At 37.7% G+C, this 7,694-nt stretch overlaps 1 long non-coding RNA gene across 2 annotated transcripts; it reads left to right on the forward strand.

Moving 5' to 3' along the window:
- The first annotated feature begins 3,803 nt into the window (after window positions 1–3,803).
- On the forward strand, window positions 3,804–6,451 carry LOC123257627. 2 transcript variants are annotated; one of them, XR_006507744.1, is made up of 2 exons: window positions 3,804–4,147; window positions 6,230–6,451. It is a non-coding gene; the product is annotated as an uncharacterized LOC123257627 (long non-coding RNA). The 2 variants fall into 2 exon arrangements; XR_006507743.1 differs by lacking the exon at window positions 3,804–4,147 and adding an exon at window positions 4,522–4,672.
- The last annotated feature ends 1,243 nt before the right edge of the window (window positions 6,452–7,694 follow it).

Below are 7,694 nucleotides of genomic sequence, written 5' to 3' on the forward strand. Positions count from 1 at the left end.
AATGTGACGCATCTTTTTATGGAGTGGGAGCGGTACTCGCTCCCTCAGATGACAACAACATAGAAAGACCAATTGCCTACATGTCGTAGAAATTAAACAAGGCTCAGCGTAATTATACCGTAACCGAAATAGAGTGTTTGGCTGTTGTTTTGGCAGTTTTGAAGTTTTGAATGTACATCGAAGGGCATCCTTTCAAAATTGTTACGGATCATGCCAGTTTACGGTGGTTAATGAACCAGACCGATCTTAGTGGTAGATTGGCCCGATGGGCACTCAAATTACAACGATACACCTTTCAAATTGAACATCGAAAGGGATCGCAGAATATAGTTCAAGATGCGCTTTCTCGTTTTTTCGAAGAAGCGGATGTGGTAAATCCTATTGAGTTAGAGCTTCCACCAACAATTGATTTAACGTCAAGTGCCTTTCAATCCGAAGAATACACGGCACTAAAAAACAAGTTTATCGAAGCCGGATTACCCGATTTTCAGGTTATCGACAATTTCTTTTACCATCGAAATTGCTTTTCCACAACTGGAAATAGAGATGAGGTTTGGAAATTGTACGTTCCAACCGCCCTGCGAGAGGATGTTATCCGCTCTAGTCATGATCAGCCTTCTTCGGCACATGGGGGCGTAGCCAAATGTTTGGAACGTATCCGACGAAATTTCTTTTGGTCAGAAATGGCTTCAGACGTTCGGTAATATATTGCAATATGTGAATTGTGTAGGACGTCAAAGTATCCAAATCATAACCAAAGACCATCTATGGGAAGCCAGATCATCAGTGAACGACTTTTTCAAAGATTGTATATTGATTTTATAGGGCCTTTTCCACGATCGAAAAAAGGCAATATATAGGTATTTTCATCATACTTGATCACTTCTCCTAGTTTACTTTTCTAAAGCCTGTTTGGAAGTTTTCGTCCCAGATTATTATCGATTTCTTAAGGGATGAGATCTTTGCGTGTTTCGGAGTTCCCGAATCCATTGTAAGTGACAATGGATCGCAATTCAAAAGACATGAGTTTGCAGCATTACTTACTAAGTATTGTATTAAGCATATCTGCACTGCGTCGTACGCCCCTCAAGCTAATGCCGCCGAACGAGTTAATCGCTCCATTAACGTAACGCTCCGAACCTATGTACGTCATAATCAGAAATAGTGGGATATAATCCTACCCAGTATAAATTGCGCGTTGAGAAACTCCATACATCAATCAGTCGGAGCTGATCCTTACCGTATTGTGTTTGGTACATGATAACGCATGGAAAGGATTACACGTTGCTTAGAAAGTTAGATCTGTTAAATAGTGGAGCAGGACATATGATAGAGAGGACGAATTTACAAACATTCGTGCTGATATTGGGAAAAACTTAAAAAGGGCATTCTCGAAAAATAGAAGGTCGTACGATCTGAGAGCAAGACCAAAATCGTTTGAAATAGGGGAAGAGGTTATTAAAGAAATTTTCAGCTTAGTAATTTGGCATCGAATTTTAATGCTAAATTGGGGCCAATCGACATCAAAGCCTGGATAAAAGAGAAAGTTGGCTCTGCCATTTATAGATTGAAAGACCTTAAGGGGAAGGAGCTAGACAATTTTCATGCTAAGGATATCTGGAAGGCCAAATTCCAACTCGCCGACCTTTTTCAGCTTTTATTTAGGCATGAATACCAAAATAAAACCTGTGATGTGGGGGTCGCTAGTTGGATCAAACCCAAAACAAAAAAATAAATAAAACAATAATTTGAAAATTAATAAACAAGAAGAGAAAAAAAATAGTAAAAAAAAAAAACATATGGTCTAATTTACCCATTGGACCCATGCAGCTAATTAAAAATATCGATAGGCTCAGCTGACCCAACTGATATTCACCCCCCACCACAGCTGCTCGCCTTTTTAGGAATTCACCCACCCACGAAGGCACCTGTCAAAAAGTGACAACCGAAAGATGCATTTCCTGTCTGCCACCTGATTTCACTTTTCTTCTGAATCTCGCTGCGGGCGGACCATTGAATTTGTGCATAAAAAAATATTAGACCAGTGACCCAACTTCGTGGAACAGAAATTAGTGTGTGATTTTTTTTATAAGAATAGAGATGAGAAAATATTGAGCTCCATGCCATTCCCTGCATTGGCTTAGTGTTTATTTTCCCGTTTAGCGGATTTTTGTTGCTGGATTACCCTCGATGCCAGTGGATTTGGCACGTGGTGCCTCCAAATCCACTGGCATCGAGGGTAATCCAACCCCGGCATCCATCGTAAGCACCAGCACCACCCCCAAGCTTCAGGGATTATATTTACGACCCGTCGCTAAAATTCAACCGGGGATACAACCCCTCTGCCTGTGAAGTCTTGTATTTTTATGTATTTTTTTTATATAAAAAAAAAATTTCAAATAACACTTAAATACATTATTAAATATCCCCGCGAGCGAGGAAAAAAATGCAGCAATTTCAAATACCCTTCAAACGTATAGCTTCAAATTCAAAATTTCAAATCATATAGATTACCAAATGAAAAAAAAAGAAAAAAAAAAACTAAAATTCCATAATTATCAATTTTTTATATCATTTTCTGAAAAAATTACTTTTTTAAGCAACAAACCTGAAAAATTATCTTTAATTATCTTTAATTATTATTATCTTTACTATTGAATTGTTATAATATTCATATTGATTCATATTGGCCATATTCATATTGATTATTGTGTCACAAGGCAGAGAGCCAAGAAAGGAAAGCTAACTTCGGGCGGAGCCGAAGTTTATATACCCTTGCAGTTGGGTCGCAGTCCGCTAGGTGGCGCCACGCATCGTATATTATTAGATATATAGCGGATCGTATATAGTTGGCCGATCCTTATGAAATTTGGCATATCGAATTATTTTGGAAAAGAGGAATCCATTGAAACTCCCATCCTTCTAACTTGAAAAACAACGAAGTTATAGCATTTCCGATCAATCAGTTATTTTTTTTGCGCGGTTCCCACTGCATACGTACAGCCCACCTCCCGTCCAACCGACCGAGGGACGCTGCCGCGTAACGTACGGCTCGAATCGCGGGAATAGATCCGAGATAGATAAGCGAGGATTAGGAGAAAGATATTACGAGGAAAAGTGTTGCACAGATAAGGCGGTTAATATAAGCGATTTAAGATTGTTAGTAGGGCAAAGTGACAAGATGTGGTAGAGACCATTGTAGTCCGAACATAATACCCTGAACGGATCGTGTTGGGCATATGTCGAACTACAATGGCTGAGGAGCAGAGGACGAAAGTTTCTGGTCCTTCTACTAGGAATGTTAAAATTTAAGCGTGTTAGTAAATGCTGGCTGTCTATATTTCCATAAATAAGATTATATAAAAACATGACACCCAGCATCGTTCTACGATTTGTTAATGATGGTAAGTTGATTAGTAAAAGTCTACTATGATAAGATTATTGGGGTAGATAAATGGGGTAAAGATTTGCATCCCAATTAAGTCCCCTAAGCGCAAAAGTAAGGAAGTTTTTTTGTACAGATTCAATGTGATCTTGGTGTACTCCATATTGAGGACTCACGATCCATACTCAAGAATCGGACGGACCAATGATGTAAGTTATCACCCGGCACATTCGGGCCCCTCCCTCTGCGCAGCACTATTCGCCCCCTACCATTTACTCAGCACTATTCGCCCCCTACCACTACGCCCTGAACTCGACCCGGACTCTTAAACCCGAATCCACAACATAAGCACAATTCCCAATATTCAAGTGCTGTGGGTTCAAGTACATCCGGGTATGTCACAAGAGTGCAACTAAGTCACAAGTGTGCAACTATGTACGCTGACTAAAGTGTTGCGGGAAAGCTGACTCCACATCTGCCGACACCACACACGCCGACGCCACACACGCTGACACCGCGTATAGAACTGGAGTGGGAGATCAGCCTATTCCGAACCGATGACCGGAGGGTCTCAACTCGGCGTAGCCAGTCTTCTCCGGACCGCTGAGCATCTAAGCCGAACTTGGACATCTTTAACCCAATCTAAGAATTCTACACTTAAGAACCCATTCTTAACACACTTTCGAACAATTGTTAACTTAAGAAACCAACAATAAATTGTAATCACGCACATCGAACCATGAACGGAGTATTCTTAATCAGGTGTCCGACCATTGGACACCTTAACTGGCGCCCGAGCGGGTAAGTAGAGTGAAGGTGTATTGTGTGTGCTGGAAAATGTTTTCCCAAAGGGAAAAAATCAATCGAAAATTAAAGAAAAAATGTGCAAATGTAAGAAATCCTTCTCAAAGAGAAAAAAGGAAGAGAAATATTCTTCGTTTTTTTCCCAAACAAAGTTCCCCAAACAAAATTCCCCCAAAATAAAATGAAGAATAAATAGTGAAAAATTTAAAACTGAAGAAATTTTTCCCAAAGTAAAATAAAAATAGAAATATTCTTCGTTTTTCCCCAAACAAAATTCCCCCAAAATAAAATGAAGAATAAATAGTGAAAAATTTAAAACTGAAGAAATTTTTCCCAAAGTAAAATAAAAATAGAAATATTCTTCGTTTTTCCCCAAACAAAATTCCCCAAAAGGAAATGAAAAATGAATAGTGAAAAAGTTAAAAGTGTAGAAATTGTTTTCCCAAAGTAAAATAAGAAAGGGAGAAAATGAATAGTGGAAAGGTTAAAAGTTTTTCTCTCTCCAAAATAAAATAAAAATAGAGAGAATGAATAGTGAAAAGGTTAAAAGTGTAGAAATTGTTTTTTCGGAATAAAATAAAAATAGAGAGAATGAATAGTGAAAAGGTTAAAAGTGTAGAAATTGTTTTTTCAGAATAAAATAGAAATAGAGAAAATGAATAGTGAAAAAGTTAAAAATGTAGAAATTTTTTCCAAAAATAAAAAAGGGGGGAAGATGAAATTTTTTCCAAAATAAAATGGAAATAGAGAAAATGAATAGTGAAAGATCTAAAAGTGTGGAAATTTTTCCCAAAATAAAATAAAAAAAGGGGGAAGATGAAGTTTTTCCGAAATAAAGTGAAAGTAAAGGAAATGAATAGTAAAAAGTTTAAAAGTGGAGGAATTTTTCTCAAATTAAAATAAAAAAAGGGGGAAGATGAATAGGGAAATGTTTTAAAGTGTAATAATCCTTCCGAAAATTAAGAGAAAAAAATAGGAAAGGTGTAGAGGTGAAATAACGAGGAGTTTTTATTTTTCTTTCAAGTAAATAAAGGAATAAAATCAAGAATGAAAAATAACGTAGAGTTTTCAGAGTAGAGCAAAAAAGAGAGGTCATTAAAACATTAAGGTTTGGGAAAAGAGCGGGTAATTTAAGAACCAAAATGAGATTGAAATACAAAAACGAAAATGAAATCAAAGAATTACGAAATATGAAACGAAATTAAAAAAAAAAAAAAAAAGAAGAAAAATATGTGTTGAAATAAAAGTAATGAAGTAATTACCCACCGCGGCGGTTTGCTATCATAGCATATTCGCGGGTGCAAAAATATTACTTCATATAAAAAATAAGAGAACCACCGCGAAGGTATTCGCGTGTGGCAAGAAGTATAACAAAAGGAAAAAATAAAGTATAAAAAAGGGTTGTGTCGCGTTATAAAAGAAAAGGAACGGAATTACCCACTGCGGCGGTTTGCCACTGGCATATCCGCGAGTGCTAAAACATTGCCGTGCGTATAAAAAAATAAGACAACCACCGTGAAGCTTATTCGCGTGTGGCAAGAAAAATAAATTAAAAAATAAAAGATAAAAATGGTGTGTGGCAATCTGCTGGAAACGCTAAGAGGTGTGCAATGCACCCAAAAAAAGCTGCCCAGTGGGTTGTGTGAGCAACCGTACCTGAGTAGGCCTGCGGGCCAAAACGGAACAATACGGACCACCGCGCCCAGTGCCAAGAAAATACAAGAACACGAGACAAACCCAAAAACCAGATTTTACAACACACAGAACAAAAGAAAACCCAAAAGCACGAAACAAAAAGAAAAACTGAAACGAACGAAAAAGAAAAAACTAAAAGTATGCAACAAAAATTACACTTAAGATAGGCAACAAAAAAAGAAAAACTTAAAGTATGCAACAAAAAAGGAAAACTGAAAGTATACAAGATATGCAACGAAACAGCACCCATAATACACACTCACTCTACACCCTATTAGAATTAAATAATATTATATTCTGCCATTCCTCATATTTAAAAAAAAAATTTCTTTTTCTAATTATCAGAAGAAGTTGAAGACGAACACGAGCACTCCAAGACACACAGATATCGACACACAGATAGTTGTAAAGGGTGAGTAAAGCGCTTCCTCTCTTCCTCCTCAAGACAATAAAATCAGACAAAATTGAATATTCCCCTTAACATAAACACAATCAATAAAAAATCCAAACACCATTTACAAATATCGAAAATTATATTGTAAGCCAAAAACAACTATTAAAAATACAGCTACAAAATTGAATATTCCCCTTGACATAAACACAATCAATAAAAAATCCAAACACCATTTACAAATATCGAAAATTATACTGTAAGCCAAAAACAACTATTAAAAATACAGCTACAAAATTGAATATTCCCCTTGACATAAACCCAATCAATAAAAAATCCAAACACCATTTACAAATATCGAAAATTATACTGTAAGCCAAAAACAACTATTAAAAAATTTTATTAAAGGACACAGAAGTTCAACCATCATTTAAAGATATTAAAATTACTTACTTATTATTTTTGCATTCGACTTACGCGTCATTCTCTTGAGACCCCTTGACATAGGTCTATTATATTTTTCTGAATAAAACATTTTTCCCCTTGCTGTTGAAATGGAAGAAATCAAGGCCACCCTGCAAAAGTTTGACGAGAGCCTTAAGACCCTCTTAGATCAGGTCGTAGCAGTTAAAGAGGATATCAGGAAAGTCGGGACGAGGGTAGCCACCCTCGAGCAAGACCATGAAAGACGTAATCCCGCGGTAATCCAACCCGTTCCCTTGGTCCGTCCGCGCACCGAATATGAATTAAAAGAAACATCTACTTTGCCAGATTGCGTTAAGGAACTCCAGACTTTCGAGGGGGAGCCCGGGAAATTTGTGTCCTGGATTAACAGGGCGCAAGCCGTTGTCAATGATTATGAAATCATTATAGGCAAGCCCTTGTATAGGACCATAATTCTTTATATTAGGCAGAAAATAAGAGGTGACGCCGATTTGGCGCTTTCTTCTTATAATGTGGAGGACGATGATTGGTCGGAAATTAAGCGGGTCCTCTCGCTTCACTACGCCGACAAGCGAGACGTCCGAACCCTTGAGTATCAATTAAGCCAGTTGACACAGGCAGGTAGAACCCTAGATCAATTCTACAATGACGTCAATAATCACTTTTCCTTGATCCTAAACAAATTAAAACAATCAGAGCATGCGCCTAACGTGGCCAGTGCCCTGATTGAGATGTATAGGGACAAAGCGCTGGATGTTTTTGTAAGAGGACTCAACGGCGATGCCTCTAAATTACTGATAATTCGGGGTCCGAAGAACTTGCCTGAGGCATATTCCTTTTGCCTGGAGCTGCAAAATGTATCGGTCAGGGGTAATGCACGAATGGAACATACAAATAAGTTCACCCCATTTTTCCAACCCCGCTACCCAACAAACGCATCACGCTATGCGCCTCCGATGGCCCCACGGTTTCCGC

This window comes from Drosophila ananassae, chromosome XR (assembly GCF_017639315.1).
Source record: "Drosophila ananassae strain 14024-0371.13 chromosome XR, ASM1763931v2, whole genome shotgun sequence".
Lineage (NCBI taxonomy): Eukaryota > Metazoa > Arthropoda > Insecta > Diptera > Drosophilidae > Drosophila > Drosophila ananassae.